Here is a 16,873-nt window from a genome sequence, read left to right as displayed (position 1 = left end):
CATCACAGATATGTGAGCAAACAAGTAGCCACACGTTAAGAGAGGTCTAGTCAGGCCTTTCAACACTAGGTTCAGCTCCCACGTAGAGGTGGGATGTCTCCCATTCATGGTTGTGTGGGAATTTGTAACTGCAACTGTCCGCTATTGAGTTTTGTACTCCTGGAAGGTAGATAGTGTGATGTTGTGGGAACTGCACCAATTCCATAACTTTAGTGCTTCTGAGCAGAGGGAGGGCGACCTTTTTCCTCCCTGCCAATTTATGTAATATATACATGCTATGTTGTCTATTAAGACTCTTGTTTGTGTTCTCTTAATCAGTGGGAGGAAATGGGTACAGGCATTCCTGACTGCCCTGAGTTCGAGGAGGTTGATGTGGAAAGATATCTCCGTGGATGACCATTTTCCTAATATTTTTAGGTGGTTTAAATGTGCGCCCCATCCTATAAGGGATGAGTCAGTGGTAAGTAGTAATGATGGGAAAGTTTGCTAACATCTGCTGCATTTTTTCACCAGTCCAGGGAGTTTTTGACCTTGGTAGTTAGTGACAGAGGTAAGTCTAATATGTCTCTGCTCAGTCTGTAGACTTAGCTGAACCACGTCAGGCAGCATTGCAGTTGAAGTCTGGCATGAGGTATCACCTCTGTGCCTGCTGCCATATGCCCCAGGACGTGGAGGCAGTGTGTTGCTGATATTTGAGGGCTGGTTTGTACTGTTTGAGCATGGCCAAGGTGTGGAACCTGTGTTGTGACAGGAGTTCTTTGGCCTGTAACAAATTGAGGTCAGCCCCTACAAACTCTAGGCGTTGTACAGCGGAAAAGGTTGATTTTTGGACATTGATCTGTAGACCCAGTTCCATGAACAGGTCTACTGTGGTTTTGATAACCAGCTGAGTTTCATCAAAGGAGCCAGCCCTGAGGAGGCAGTCATCCAGATAGGGGTAAGATCATGATCCCCGGGACCCCCCCATGATCAAGGTGAGCTGCCTCTAGAGAGAGGATTTTGGACAATACTCTGGGAGCCGATGATAGCCCAAAGGGGAATAGTCTGTACTGGTAGTGGCCCTGTCCTAGGGAAAATCTGAGGAATGGCAAGATTGAAATATGAAAATAAGGTCAAGGGCTGAAAACCAGTCTCCTTGTTCCAAAGCTGGAATAATCATTGCTAGAGTGATCATCTTGAATTTCTGGGCCTTGACGAACTTGTGAGTGCTCTGAGGTCTAGTACAGGTCTCCCCTCTTCTTGGGTATCAGGAAATAATGATAGCAAAAACCTTCGCCTCATAGATGTTGAGATACTGGTTTTATGGCCCCTAACAAGAGAACGTGATCTATTTCTTGCCATCGAAAACTCTCATGAGAAGGGTCCCTGAAGAGGTATGGGGAAGGTAGTCAAACTGAATGGAGTGGATGATTTTCAGGACCCATCAGTTTTATGTTATATGTTCCCAGGTGCTGTGAAACGAGGCAAGTCAGTAGCCAAATGGGTGAGACGGGTTGGTCAGCTACAGCGGTTGAGAAAAGTGGCCTGTCAACGCCTCAACCAACACATCAAAACTGATGTTTTGAGGTAGACAGTTGCAATGTGGAAGGCTGTGGGCCTAATGTCTTACATGTGGAAAATCTTGACTTCTCTCTCTGAGGCTTGTAAAAACATTGAGTTGGGAATTGTGAAGTGGGGGATTTATGCTGAGGTTGCAGACTAAACTCTCTCTTTCGTCCAAGAGTAAAGATTCCTAACTAGTGAGAGTGGCCCTGGAATCTTTCAGGGTATAGAAGGATGCATCAGTCTTTTCAGAGAACAATTTGGTGCCTTCAAAGGGAAGGTCTTTAACTGTCATCTGCACTTCCTTAAGGAAGCCAAATAGGTGAAACCAAAACACTTGCCGCATAACGACTGCAGTGGAGATGGACCAGCCTGCTCGTCGGCTGCATCAGGGGCTGACTGGAGCGTTGTTTTGGCTACTACTTGTCCCTCGTGGATAATAGCTCTGAACGGGTCGCAGTGTGACTTTGGAAGTTGATCAATAAAGGTGTTGAGCTTTATATAATTGGCAGTCATATTTCACCATTAAAGCTTGATAATTTGCAATTCTAAACTGCAATGTGGCAGAGAAGTAGGCCTTTCTCCCGAAGAGGTCCAGGCATTTCCAATCCCTATCATAGGGGGTGGATCTCATTTGGAATGGCCATGTGGGCTCCCATATGGGAAAAACAGGGATAAAGAGATGTCATATTGGAAGCAGCAGGAAACAATTATTAAAATAATCAGACAATGAACAGGTTCTACAGAAATTAAGCATGTTAAAGCACATAGCACCCCATCCAACATGGAAGGATACTAAAAAAAGCACAAGTTGCCAAGTTGAATCTAGGAAAAGGTGAGACTGAAGTGGTGACCTGATCTCAACAGGGGGACAGAGTAAGGTCGGATAGCATACAAGATGACCCAAAGGGGAAATCAGACAGTCAACAATCTACAAAACAAAGTATTTTTGTACTGGGAATTGGTAGAACAGAATATAGCAGGAGTGGAAGGAAAATGGGAAGTAAAGAAAGAAGAAGAGATGACAATAGCAAAACAGGGATAACAGGAAAAGTGGGTACCTAAAAGTAGAGTAGGGAAGAAATAATTAGATTTGCTCATGAACAAGGCATTTTGGGCGAAAAAGAATATTAGTGCAAGTAAAAAGAGCAATGTGGTGGCCAGGAATGAGAATTCAGATGGAAGATTTTTGTCAAAGGTGCTTGGGATTAATTTGTGCACAAACCAAAAGCTGAAAAGAGAGGGCAGTGAGATATCAGCCTGATACTACAGGTCTGTGTGATTGCAAATGGATTACATTGGATCTCTAAAAAAAAACTCCCACAGAAAAGGAATATTGCTTAGTAGTAACAGATAACTTCTCAGGCTGGGTTGAAATGATCTCTATCTCCGATAATAAAGCTCAAACTAGAGTTAAGGCTCTGTGGACACGGCTTTCCCTGCTATTTTGGTGACCACAAGAGCTCTGGGACAAGCAGGAAGCAAGTACACCCCTTTTGAGTTAATGACAGGCAAGTTTTGTTAACACCAAGCAGGCAAACGCTGGAATGGGTGCAGAAAACAGTATGGGTGGCAAACTTGGTACAAACAATAGAAGAAATTTGGGCAGAAGAAAATCAGCATAGACAAAGAAAAGCAGAAGGGACAAATGGGGTATCAATGGAAAATAGGGGACAAGATGATGCTTAGGGAATTGATGACGAAAGGAAAGATGAAACTAAGATGGAGCAGACCATTCCCTGTCAGATCTGTAGCTAGCCCCACGGCCGTCTTGGTAGTCACTCCAAAAGGAGATGTTTGGAGACACTCTGACCAAATTAGATTGTACATTTCAGGGCATGGAAACAGAAGTAGAAGAAATGATGCCAAGCAAAATATGGTCTCCCGACTTTTTGAAATACAAATAGATGTGTTAGGCACCATTAAAGCGCTTGTAAAATGGAGTGAGGGTAAGTGTTGCTGTGGTGACATATAACAGATAGGAACACTGGTTGCTTGGCTGTTGATAAATTCTGTAAGTACCCTGACAGGGTGGATAAAAATAAATGATTTTTTATTTAAATCGGATTTTTTTTTGATAAAATGCTTTTTGAGGGAAAAACCTATCTAAAGATAGTTATAATTAAGATACATTATAGCTCAAAAAAATCCCTAATTCTGTAGTATAAGACAATATAGTCATGTAATGTTTAAGAAAAGTTTTGTAAATGAGTTCCAATAGTTCATGGATTAGGTACCCAATCTTATGGGATTCCAGGGGCTTCTGTATAGATTATTTAGGTTAATCTTTCTATCTACCCAATGGGACTCAGTGCTCAGTCTAGAAGAGAACATCAGAGATGCTTAGGTTTGCGGTTCTCAAACTGTGGATTTGAGTCTCCAGAGATAACATGCTTGTTAACAGCAAAAATGTTTTAAAATTAACAAAAACAAACAGGGGTGAGAAATAACAGACAACAACTCTATTGTCCCTCTGCAAATTTATGTACACAGAGTCAATCCCTTACCTCTCTCTAAAAGTGCAAAGTTCCAAAAAGTTCAATGAACAGAAGATCGTTGGGGGTGGAATAGATCTGGACAAGGAGAAGAGGTCTGGATATAAATGTGAGAAGGGAGGGAAAGGCAGCAGAAACGAAAGTGAAACTGTTTGAGCAGCATATTCCAGAAGTCTTGAGGTCTTTCTGAGTGTAGTCATCATTGATTTGAGATCTACCGTACCATTCTCTCACTAGAAGGGAAAACCTATAATGGCAGCAGGCCATAAAAGAGAGCCAGTTTGGGAATATTTTAATGAAGTTCCTCTACCTGTGAGTAAGACAGGCATATGTGCAAAATGCAAACACTGCAACAAAGAAATGCAAGGCCTGATTGCCAGAATGAAACAACATCATTTGAAATGTTCCTTCTCAGGAGGAAGCTGCGTTGAAGATGATAAAAGGAACATGTCTGAACATGCAGGATCTTCAGGTTGGTAACAAACAACAAGAATGCACTTTTATGTAGAAATAAATGATTAAATCAAATCCACCCTGGTTCATTAGGATATGGTAATGAACACTTTTGAATGGGAGTTTGGGAACGAATGAGTCAAGATACAGGGACACCATAATGGGACTTGATTTAAAGGATGGGAAGTATCTAGAGAGAGATGTACCCATGAACACATACGTGCCTTGAAACATCTTACATTGGAGGTCAACAACATAGAACTGGACGAACTTGGACTAATATAACCCAACAAATGAAAGAACACAGGACTGTTACAACTTTTACTCCTGAACAAATGGAATGGCTGATCCCAGATGGTGATCATGGCTGCAGATGGATCCAAAATGGGTCCAGATTTTAGATTACTTTGATTTTATCTCCTGAGGATTGGGTTATAGATAGTCACTATCCAAACTGTTCCAAGTGGACTGCTGGGTATAAAACATATTGGTCTTGGGATTTAAAAAGAAGGGGAATGATTTAAAGGGATGCTGTGTGGGAAACATTTAACACTGCTCTGGGATTAGGAAATACCTAGTGTGTCTCTATTTTAAGGGAAAGAGTGAGAGACACCTTGGAACAATTGGCTAAGGCGGCCAACATAGGGGGACAATGGGAGGTAGCAGATGAAAAAATAGGCCAGTCAGTAATAGAATTAAGTAAATTACTGAGAAATGCTGTTTTGGAAATTGTTAAACAAGTAAAAAACATTCATACTGGTTTATCCTGGGGGGGGGGGGTGAGTTTGTATGGAAGCATAGGGAATATTTGGAGAACAATGGAAAGATATCGTAGAACAAAGTAGTAAAGGTAATTGGCCAAAAGCATTGAATTAGGCATTAAAATATTAGCTTACATTAACAACATGTTCAAAGATACCCGGAAGGTGAAAATGCAAAAGCATATACTACACCAATGTATTCTCATCCTTTCAGGAATAGCCAATGGAAAGGTGCAAGAGGTATAACCCAGTTATATATCATAGTGCTTGAGGAAATGAGATGAGATACTATGAAATAGTGCCAGAATGAAATGGTTTGTAGTAGATCCCTGGAGAAGGATGGAAAAGAATAATAGGAGCCCAATGGAAATGGTGAACATAAACTGAAAAGGGAAATAGGAATTTAGAATGGAAAGGAGAGAACCTTACTATCGATTTGCAATGGAAAAGAGGTTGTTGGGGATTGTATTAAGTAAAATCATAATTTATGTTGGCACCAGGAACAAAAAGGTAATGTAACAATAAAAAACCTGGACCCTGGAACGAGGAATGTGGTGTACATGTAGGAAAATAATTGACTTCCAATATGAACAGTACCAATGGCACCCTCAGGTAATCAAAACATATAACTCACCCCAGACTGATGCCACCAAATTTGGAAGAAAGTGGAGGGAATGATACAGATCGGGACATGGAAATACAAACATACCAGAGGACATTAAATCAGATAGAACAGATGACAGGCCCTGCAATAGGTGTAAAAGGTGCACTTGCTTCAAAACACAAGGTTATTGAAAAAGCTGTAAAGGATAGAGAATCTCAAATATGTGCCTGGTATGATATTGTATGTCATGGAACAGAGTGGAGTGGGACTGAATGGACAATTGTATTTTGGACTCTTGAAATAACAGTGTTATTTTTCCTGTGCATCTGTATTGGGTATCAAATATGCAAACTGTGTAAGAAAAGGCAAGCCTTAGAGGGACACTTTAAAATTCAATTACCAGATTATACAACTGAAGATCGCAAAATGACATTTTAACTTAAAAAGGAGACACATGGCCCAATAATTAATAGGTATAATTGGTGTGATTGGTGTAATCTGGTAACCTTTAGTAATTGGATATTGAGTGGGGGATGGTTGGGATGGTGCTGAAGTATTAAGAATTGTGGTGGATAAAGCCTGGTAAATCTGAATTTGCTAGAGGATTCTGGGAACAGGATTCCCTTGGCATCAGATAGGATGTATGGAAATTTACTGAAAGTGCTGAAATTGCACTTGAGCGCTGACGCAACTATGTACTCTGGATGTTTAATCAGGGGCTTTGTGTGTATTCGTGGTGATCTGGATGAACTATGGTCATGGTCAGTCATGTTCAAACAAATCACCCAGAAAACACAGAATATCAGGATTGGAAGGGACCTCAGGAAGTCATCTAATCCAATCCCCTGCTCAAAGCAGGACCAAGCCCCAACTAAATCATCCCAGCCAGGGCTTTGTCAAGCCTGACCTTAAAAACTTCTAAGGAAGGAGATTCCACCACCTACCTAGGTAACCCATTCCAGTGCTTCACCACCCTCCTAGTTAAAAAGTTTTTCCTAATATCCAGCCTAAACCTCCCCCATTGCAATTTGAGACCATTACTCCTTGTTCTGTCATCTGCTACCACTGAGAACAGTCTAGATCCAGCCTCTTTGGAACCCCCTTTCAGGTAGTTGAAAGCAGCTATCAAATCTCCCCTAATTCTTCTCTTCTGCAGACTGAACAATCCCAGTTCCCTCAGCTTCTTCTCATAAGTCATGTGTTCCAGCCCCCTAATCATTTTTGTTGCCCTCCGCTGGACTCTTTCCAATTTTTTCACATCCCTCTTGTAGTGTGGGGCCCAAAACTGTACGCCAGATGAGGCCTCACCAACGTCAAATAGAGGGGAACGATCATGTCCCTCGATCTGCTGGCAATGCCCCTACATATACAGCCCAAAATGCAGTTAGCCTTCTTGGCAACAAGGACACACTGTTGACTCATATTCAGCTTCTCGTCCACTGTAACCCCTAGGTCCTCTTCTGCAGAACTGCTGCCTAGCCATTCGATCCCTAGTCTGTAGCAGTGCTTGAGATTCTTCCATCCTAAGTGCAGGACTCTGCACTTGTCCTTGTTGAACCTCATCATGTTTCTTTTGGCCCAATCCTCTAATTTGTTTAGGTCCCTCTGTATCCTATCCCTACTCTCCAGCATATCTACCACTCCTCCCAGTTTACTGTCATCTGCAAACTTGCTGAGAGTGCAATCCATGCCATCCTCCAGATCAGGCCTGCACAACTCGTAAAGCGGCGAGGGCCACATTACTCCAAAGAAAACAGCTGAGGGCCGAAACCGCCCCAGCCCCCCGGAAACACTCCGCCCCAGCACCGCCCAGCCCTGCAGAAACAAACCCTCCTTTCCCAGTGCCGCCCCACCAAAACAGCTGTGGGCCAAAAAGGAAGGTCAGAGGTGGGGAGGTGATACTTGATTTTAAATGTACCAGGGGCTCCCAGCTGAAGAGCTGGCTGAGAGCCCTCAGGGTCAAATTAAAGGGCCCGGGGCTCCGGGGGCTGTGGGAACCCGGAGCTTTGTGGGGCTGGGGCAGGGATTTAAAGGGCCCAGAGCTCCTGCTGCTGAGGGGAGCCCAAGCCCTTTAAATCCCAGCCCCAGCGCATCCGCTGGAGCCACCGCCGGGATTCAAAGGGCTCTGGGCTGCCCATGGCAGCGGGGAGCCCTGGGCCCTTTAAATCTCAGCCACGGCCGAGAATCTCTGCAGGCAGCTCAGAGCCCTTTGAATCCCAGCCACGGCTGAGATTTAAAGGGCTCTGGGCTCCCCACAGCTGTGGCGAGTTCAGAGCCTTTGAATCCCGTCCGCAGCTGGCAGGGCCGGCTTTAGGAAGTGCGGGGCCCAATTCGAACATTTTTGGCGGGGCCCCGGCAGGGATGACTGAAAGAAAAAAAAATGTAAAAAAAAACCTCTCATTTCATAGCAACCGGTTCCCTATAAAAAGTTCTGCCACAGTATGTATTTTTTGTACCAACAGGGTTACCATACTTCCGTATTTTCCTCCTGGATGGCCATTTAAGATCCAAAAAGCCTGACATGTCCGGGAAAGTACAGATGTATGTTAACCTTACCTAAAGTTCTTCTTTAAAAAGATGTGTCTGAACTAGAAATGAGCTCCGCCACTCCCTGAGGGTGTGCTAGGGTGCACGTGTGGGTCCCAGCTGCTCCCTGCCCACCTCATTGAAGCAGGTGTGCAGGGTTACTTCCCTGGGAACTACAGGGCATCAGTGGACATGGGGCTGGCTGGAGGTGGCTGGAGGTAGGGTCTGGCTGCAGGCTGGGCAAGGGGTGTGGGGCAGGCTGGAGACGGCATGTGGGATGGGCTGGCTGGCTTCAGACAGGGCCACAGGAGGGGTGCGGCATGGGTTGGCAAGGCTGGAGACAAAGGAGTGCAGGACTGGCTGGCTTCAGGTAGGGGGGTGCGGCAGGGGTTGGCTGGAAACGGGTTGGTGCAGGGCTGAAGGCAAGGCAGGGGGTGAGGGGCTGGCTGGAGATGGGCTGGCTGCAGACAGGAACTGGTGCAGGCAGGGCAGGAGGTGCGGCAGGGGTTGGCTGCGGGCAACTGGTGCTGGAACAGGGGGTACAGCCCATCCTGTATGGTGAGTGCCCCCTCCTCCTGCCTCCCCCACCAGGGTAGCAGTAGCAGCCCGTGGCTCAGGAGCTATTTAAAGGGCCTGGGGCTCCCCTGCTTCCACTGCCCCAGCCCTGTAAATAGCTGCAGGAGCCCTGGGAAAGTGGTGGGGCTCCAGGGGCTATTTAAAGGACCAGGGCAGCAAAGGCATCTGGAGACCCACCCCCCCGCTACCCCAGGGCTCTGGGGGCTATTTAAAGAGCCCGGGGCTCCCCTGCTTCTACTGCCCCAGCCCTGTAAATAGCCGAGGGAGCCCTGGGGAAGTGGTGTGGCTTCAGCGACTATTTAAGGACTGGTGCAGCAGATGCAGCTGGAGCCCCGGCCCTTTAAATAGCCCCCAGAGCCCCCCGCTACCCCAGAGCTCTGGGGGTATTTAAAGGGCCCGGGGCTCCCCTTCTTCTACCGCCCCAGCCCTTTAAATAGCCACTGGAACCCTGGGGAAGTGGTGGGGCTCCAGTGGCTATTTAAAGGGCCAGGGCGGTAGAAGCGATGGAAACCCCGGACTTTTTAAATAGCCCCCAGAGCCCCACAGCCCTACCCCAGGGCTCCAGCAGGGGAGCTCTGGTGGCAATTTAAAGGGCCTGGGAGCCACAGGCCTTTTAAATTGCCTCCTGGGGAAGCTGGGCCACCCCGCTACAGTGCACTGGCTTTTGCCGATACACCGTACTGGGGCTTGGGCATGTGGTCCTCCTAGGGGTGGGCTGATTCAGGGGAATTGGTTGAATTGGCCTAAAGCCGGCCCTAGCAGCTGAGATTTAAAGGGCTCTGGGCTCTCTGCGGCTGCGGGCAGCCCAGAGCCCTTTGAATCCCGGCTGCGCCTGAGATTTAGAGCTCTGAGCTCCCCGCTGCTGAGGGCAGCCCAGAGCCTTTTGAATCCCGGCCGCGGCTGAGATTTAAATGGCTCTGGGCTCCCCACCCCTGCGGTCAGCCCAGAGCCCTATGAATCCAGGCCGCGGCTGAAATTTAAATGGCTCTGGGCTCCCCACCACTGCGGGCAGCCCAGAGCCTTTTGAATCCCGGCCACGGCTGGGATTTAAAGAGCTCTGAGCTCCCCGCCACTGCGAGCAGCCCAGAGCCCTTTGAATCACGGCCGCGGCTGGGATTTAAAGGACTCTGGGCTCCCCGTGGCTGTGGGCAGCGCAGAGCCTTTTGAATCCTGGCTGCAGCTGAGATTTAAAAAGCTCTGAGCTCCCCACCACTGTGAGCAGCACAGAGCCCTTTGAATCGCGGCTGGGATTTAAAGGACTCTGGGCTCCCCATGGCTGTGGGCAGCTCAGAGCCTTTTGAATCCCGCAGCGGGCCACACAGTGAGCCTCTGCGGGCCGCATGTTGTGCAGGCTGCTCCAGATCATTAACGAAGATATTGAACAAAACCGGCGCCAGGACTGACCCTTGAGGCACTCCACTTGATATCAGCTGCCATTGATCACTACCCATTGAGCCCAACAATCTAGAAAGCTTTCTATACACCTGATACTCCATTCATCCAGCCCATACTTCGTTAACTTGCTGGCAAGAAGACTGTGGGAGACCGTATCAAAAGCTTTGCTAAAGTCAAGGAATAGACATCCACTGCTTTCCCCTCATCCACAGAGCCAGTTATCTCATCATAGAAGGCAATTAGAGTAGTCAGGCATGACTTGCCCTTGGTGAATCCATGCTGGCTCTTCCTGATCACTTTTCTCTCCTCGAAGTGCTTCAGAATTGATTCCTTGAGGACCTGCTCCGTGATTTTTCCAGGGACTGAGGTGAGGCTGACTGGCCTGTAGTTCCCTATATCCTCCTCCTTCCCTTTTTTAAAAATGTGCACTACATTAGCCTTTTTCCAGTCATCCGGGACCTCCCCCGATCGCCATGAGTTTTCAAAGATAATGGCCAATGGCTCTGCAATCACATCTGCCAACTCCTTTAGTACCTTCGGATGCAGTGCATCCGGCCCCATGGATCTGTGCTCACTCAGCTTTTCTAAATAGTCCCAAACCACTTCTTTCTCCACAGAGGGCTGGTCACCTCCTCCCCATGCTGTGCTGCCCAGTGCAGCAGTCTGGGAGCTGACCTTGTTCGTGAAGACAGAGGCAAAAAAAGCATTGAGTACATTAGCTTTTTCCACATCCTCTGTCACTGGGTTGCCTCCCTCATTGAGTAAGGGGCCCACGCTTTCCTTGACCACCTTCTTGTTGCTAACATACCTGAAGAAGCCCTTCTTGTTACTCTTAATGTCTCTTGCTGGCTGCAACTCCAAGTGTGATTTGGCCTTCCTGATTTCACTCCTGCATGCCTGAGCAATATTTTTATACTCCTCCCTGGTCATTTGTCCAAGCTTCCACTTCTTGTAAGCTTCTTTTTTGTGTTTAAGATCAGCAAGGATTTCACTGTTAAGCCAAGCGGGTGGCCCGCCATATTTACTATTCTTTCTACACATTGGGATGGTTTGTTCCTGCAACCTCAATAAGGAGTCTTTGAAATATAGGCAACATGTAAATGGTGAACTTAGAACATACTGACCTGGGTCAACTGACCCTCTATGACAGCACAGCAGCAAGAGCTCAGGTGAATGATTGATGAGAAAGTAAATGTCAGTCTGTCCCTGTTGTCCCTTACAAAAATATTAATCAGAAAAAACAAGCTATGATTATGAAATGCCAACATGGCATATTGCAGGGACACACTGAGAAAAGATTTCAGATAGACGGGTCCTTGTTAATGTAGCAGACAAAGGCATAACAGAATTCAACTACTGGAAACTGAAGACAGACAAATTCAAATTAGAAATAAGGCACAATATGTTAACAGTGAAGGTAATTAACCAATGGAACAATTTGCCTTGGTATGTGGTGGATTCTCCATCACTTAAACAGTCTATCTTTTTTAAAAGATATGCTGTAGCTCAAACAGAAGTTGCTGGGCTTGACGCAGGAATCACTGTGTGAAATTCTATGTTGTGTGTTACTCTGACTAGATGATCATAATGGCCCCTTCTGGCCCTAAAACTATTAATCAAGCAGGCAATTCCTCCCAATCAGCACATTTTATTCCATCTTTTTTTAAAAAACTGTCAACAAAACATGAAAAAAATTAATCACGATTAATCTCAGTTTGAATTGCACTGTTAAACAATAAAATATCAATTGAAATTTATTAAATACGTTTGGATGTTTTTCTACATATTCAAGTATATTGATTTCAATTACAACAAAACTCAAAGTGTACACTGCTCACTTAATAAATAATAAAATAAAAATAATATAATTTAATTATATATATTTGCACTGTAAAATGACCAAAAATAGTATTTTTCAATTCACCTCATACATGTACTGTAGTGCAATCTCTTTATCATGAACGTGCAACTTACAAATGTAGATATTTTTTTGTTACATACCTGCACTCAGAAAGAAAACAATGCAAAACTTTAGAGCATGAAAATATCTTGTGACACTGGCTACAACAGTGCTATGCGAACACCTGTTCTCACTTTCAGGTGACATTGTGAACAAGAAGTGAGCAACATTATCCCCAGCAAATGTCAACAAACTTGTTTGTCTGGGCGACTGAACAAGAAGTAGGACTCAGGGGACTTGTAGGCTCTAAAGTTTTATACTGTTTTATTTCTGAATGCAGTTATTTTTTGAACATAAATCTACATTTGTAATTTCAACTTTCAAGATAAAGAGATTGCACTACAATACTTGTATTAGGTGAATTGGAAAATACTATTTTTGTTTTTTTACAGTGCAAATATTTGTAATAAAATATAAAGTGAGCACTGTACAGTTTGTATCCAGTGTTATAATTGAAATCAATATATTTGAAAATGTAGAAAACATCCAAAAATATACAAATAAATGGTATTCTACTATCGTTAAACAGTGATTAATCACGATTTTTTAATCACGCAATTAACTGCGATTTTTTTAATCACTTGACACTCTAAAAATTATATAAAGTAAAAGCTTTGTAAAATGTTTGTCTCCCTTGCATTTTTCTCCTTTTCCCTTCTCCACTTCATTCGCCCTTTTTTTCTTACCTGTAGTATATTTCTTATCTTTTCCTGTCTTCTGTCTATATTGTACAACATAAAAAAAAAAAATTACACTCTTCTCTTCTTCCCCCATCCCCTTCCTTTTTCTTTTCCTATATTTTTTTCTTACTTAATCCACATTACCAGCCTCTACCTTCTCCTATCTTTCCTTTCCTCCCACGTTCCCAGTTTCCTGTATTCTTGCACATTGTATCCTGTTTCTCTCAACATGAGTCTCATTCTTCAGCCTTATCCATAAAAATCACACACAGGCTCTCTCTGCACTTACATCGCTATGTAGAGTACATATACAGTCCACCATCTAAGTACGTGTATAAACAGCAGTGTAGACAGTGAGGCACTGCATAGGCAAGTAAAGATACACCAAAACCTTAGGACATATACCCTACTTGGCTCTCTACACACTCAAGCAGTGCCTCCCCATCTACACTGCAATTTTAATGTCATGCTGCCTCTATGCTGCCAGGAAAAGGCTCAAGCACCAGGGAGACTGAGGCTAGGGCAAGGCAACAGGAAAAGGCTCCAGCAGCTCCCTGCTGTCTGAGCCTTTCCCTGTTGCCTCCCCTCCTTGCTGGAGTCTTTTTCCCTATGGTAAGGAGAGGCACCAGGAACAGGAAGATTTTGGAGCCTTTTCACAGCTCTTTCCCCCCCGGTGGAGTCTTTTCTTGAGACGGGTAGCTAGTACAGATGCAGCCTGCTTTTCACTGCACCCTGTAACTACAGATACCCTAAAGCCATCACCATTGTAGACAAGACCACAGGCATTCACACAGCACACTATGCTGATTTTCCCCTTGAAGAATACACAGATTTACCTGCCATTATCCTGAAAATCCTATAAATAACTCAAACATTCATAGATATGCAGAGGATTAGTGGGATTACTGATATTTATATAAAAACAAGTTACGATTCACAGCCATTAATATTTTTCATACTGCAAGCCTATGTAACTGCACAACGTTACTCTTCATCTTCCCTCCCTCTCTAACATTTGACTACCTACTTATTGTGTCTTATCTTACATTAGGACTTGTCTACACACAAGAATTCCATTAGTGTAGTAAAACCAATGCATCTTACATTGATTGCATGTGCCCACATTGTTGTAATTGCATTGTGGTAAGATACATTGCTTTTGGGCCTTATATTCATATAGCAGGGCTGTGCTGCATCAATTCCAGTATGGATAGACATGGAAGGCTTCCTTGCACTGCTCCTAGGCACGCTGCATTCTGAGTAATTTTTGCTCCAGATTGTGAGATACTTCCAGGAGGCCAGGAAATTGTGGGAAGAGAGGCCTAATTCCTACAATCTTCTCACTGTATCCTGGAATTTAGATGATGAAGTGCCATTTCTAAACAACTCTGTCACAGTGATGGAGATATACTGTGCTCCTGTCCATTACTGAGACTGAAAAACAGGTCTTGGAATAACTGAAAGCATGCAATGTGGTACCCATGCTGACTGAGAATTTTTTTAATTGTTTGAGAAATTCAGAGAAGGACCCAGAAATGGAATCTGCACGAACAACAAAACCTATTCTTTGATCAACTGCCTTTGGAGGGATGCTGCTATTTGCTCCAGCCAACAAGCATTGATAACCTGGAGATTCAGGATGATGAAAGCTTCAAAACTTCAGACTGCATGAGGGCACTGATGAAGCAGGGCCAGAGACCAGAATGAGAGCACCTCTCAGCACGCACAAGTGAGTGACAACCACTGTTTGGAAGCTGACCATCACCAACTGCTACCAATCAGTGCAAAAACCATTTCAGTAATGAAAGATCCACAGTTGGAGCTGTTAATGCAAAGTGTGTACAAGACTATTCAGCATTTGACACTGCATCATGTGATCAAGGTAGGTCATACAGGACCTCACTGCTGTGTATGAAAAGATCCCAATTGTGGTAGGGATCTACTGAAAGGACCCATGTGCCCATTCTGTTTCCCCCTCAACAACTCTTGCCATTCAATTACGCCATGGTTCTGTAGGCCTTGTTTGAAGACCCCAACAGTTAACCAGCATTAACATTGGATGGGTCAGGAAAAGTTCGTGATACCAGGATCTTCAGAAATTCAGCACTAGTCACAAAAATGAAACAAGAAGTTCTCTTCCCCTACTGCACTCCAGACATGAATGAAGAAATGGAACCAACTTATTCTGGATGACTCAGCACCACCTTCTTGTTTCCCTGGCTTATAAAGGGAGCTACTGTAAATCTTGACAGGAACAGACAGACCAGTTAACTATATCCTAAGCCACTGTAGGATGGTTACAGAGCATGCATTTGGTAGGCTGAAGGGGAGGTGGAAAAGTCTGACACAGACAGACTGTTCTGGGACTCATCTTCCTTCTATTACTGCTGTAGGTTGTTTTTACACATAATTTGAGACTAAAGGAGGAGTAATTGCTGCCGATTGGACAGAGGTGCAGAGGCTACCTGACAAATCTGAACAGTCCAAGGTGCAATCCACTGTTGGCAATATTGCCAGCAGAAGTGCCATGGTCAAAAATGCTCTGTGCATACACTTTGAGAACAGGAGACAGCAACATATTATGTTTTGGTAGAATATATACTGAATTATACAATTAGCTGTATTGCAGAAGTGCCTATGGTCTCAAATGAGCAATTTGGGTGCCATTGTTCTAGGCACTGTACAAACACGTAACAGAAAAATGGTGCCTGTCCTGAAATCTCTTCATCTTCTGGTTTTATGCATTTTAATGCTATTAAATAAACTTTAGCATCTGTGTTTTGAAACCAAGAACACCACTGCTGCTTTATTAAACAGTACACATTTTATTAAACACAATCAGAACTTCAGCAACCATGCAAAGCATTCACAAACATATAACAAAATAATATAAAGATCAAGTCTGTGACAGATAAAACACAGATTAAGTAGTTCTCCTTGTCCTGAGGATTGGATTAGTCGGAGAATGACTGGGAACATGTGGGGAAAGTGAAAAATATCCTCAATCTCAATATTCTGAAGCACAAAGGTGCAGCTTTCCTGGGCAACGATGCTCTCCAGCAAAACAGTGTGCTTCCTTACCAGGGTGAGCATTTCTTCTTGCATCAGCCCACCCCACCATCTCTTTCGCTTTGCTTAGATCAACTTCAAAGAACTGTCTTCTTGTCCCACAATCTCTCAGTTGCTTATCTTAACACATCTAGGCCCTCTTTGTGGCTCGTTGGGACTCCACCTTAAGTTTTTTAAACTCTCTCTTTATATTACTTACCTATATGGCCCTCATTACCATAGTCCAGTAACTCCTCACTTAAAGTCGTCCTGGTTAACGATGTTTCGTTGCTGATCAGTTAGAGAACATGCTCGTTTAAAGTTGAGCAATGCTCCCTTAGAACATTGTTTGGCAGTCACCTGCTTTGTCCACTGCTTGCAGGAAGAGCAGCCCATTGGAGCTAGCTGGTGGGGGCTTGGAATCAGGGTGGGCCAGAAGCTTCCCCATCAGCTCCCCTAAGTTCCCTGTGCGGCAGCCACCCAGCAGGCTATCAATTGCTGGACAGTTCGGCTGCCCCTCCCCCAACTGCCGTGTACTGCTTCTGCCCTCTGCCTTGGAGCTGCTCCCGGGAGCCTTCTGCTTCCTGTGCAAGGGGGGGAGGGGGAGAAGAGGGGTGCTCATGTCAGGTGTCCCCCTCACCCTGTTCCTGCCCCCCATTCCTTTACCCATCTCCACAGAGCAGGAGGAAGCTTGCTGGCAGCAGTTGCTGTCTCAACTTGCTGATCTACTTAAAAAGGCAATGTACTTAGAGTGGGGTCAGCATACTTAAAGGGGCAACGCACATCTCTCTCACACACAGGGGGCGTGTCTCTGTCTCTCTCTGCCATGCTGT

General features: G+C 44.8%; 2 protein-coding genes across 9 annotated transcripts in view; one reads left to right on the top strand and one right to left on the bottom strand.

The window, feature by feature from the left end:
* The window catches only part of LAG3 (lymphocyte activating 3), a 326,415-nt gene that overhangs the window by 45,699 nt on the left and 263,843 nt on the right, over positions 1–16,873 (top strand). The window lies entirely within an intron of this gene.
* The window catches only part of ING4 (inhibitor of growth family member 4), a 38,281-nt gene that overhangs the window by 13,246 nt on the left and 8,162 nt on the right, over positions 1–16,873 (bottom strand). The gene's annotated exons all lie outside the window — the stretch shown is intronic.

Source organism: Gopherus flavomarginatus, chromosome 1 (assembly GCF_025201925.1).
Source record: "Gopherus flavomarginatus isolate rGopFla2 chromosome 1, rGopFla2.mat.asm, whole genome shotgun sequence".
NCBI lineage: Eukaryota > Metazoa > Chordata > Testudines > Testudinidae > Gopherus > Gopherus flavomarginatus.
Note: the sequence above shows the minus strand (reverse complement) of the source record. Positions and strands in the feature narration are given on the sequence as shown.